Below are 564 nucleotides of genomic sequence, written 5' to 3' on the forward strand. Positions count from 1 at the left end.
GAGTGCTGAAGGAAAGCTCCAGCGCGGAGCCCGCACCCACCGGGGAGGTGTAGCCCTGCAGGCTGAGCGCCGGGAGCCGTCGGTCAGTGAGTGCTGAAGGAAAGCTCCAGCGCGGAGCCCGCACCCACCGGTGAGGTGTAGCCCTGCAGGCCGAGCGCTGGGAGCCGTCGGTCGTTCGGTCGGTCAGTCAGTGAGTGTGTGTGCTGAAGGAAAGCTCCAGCCCGGAGCCCGCACCCACCGGGGAGGTGTAGGCCTGCTGACTGAGCGCTGGGAGCCGTCGGTCGTTCGGTCGGTCAGAGAGTGAGTGTGTGTGCTGAAGGAGAGCTCCAGCCCGGAGCCCGCACCCACCGGGGAGGTGTAGCCCTGCAGGCTGAGCGCTGGGAGCCGTCGGTCGTTCGGTCGGTCAGTCAGTGAGTGTGTGTGCTCCAGCCCGGAGCCCGCACCCACCGGGGAGGTGTAGCCCTGCAGGCTGAGCGCTGGGAGCCGTCGGTCGGTCGGTCGGTCAGAGAGTGAGTGTGTGTGCTGAAGGGAAGCTCCAGCCCGGAGCCCGCACCCACCGGGGAG

Source organism: Amia ocellicauda, unplaced genomic scaffold (genome assembly GCF_036373705.1).
Source record: "Amia ocellicauda isolate fAmiCal2 unplaced genomic scaffold, fAmiCal2.hap1 HAP1_SCAFFOLD_185, whole genome shotgun sequence".
Classification (NCBI taxonomy): domain Eukaryota; kingdom Metazoa; phylum Chordata; class Actinopteri; order Amiiformes; family Amiidae; genus Amia; species Amia ocellicauda.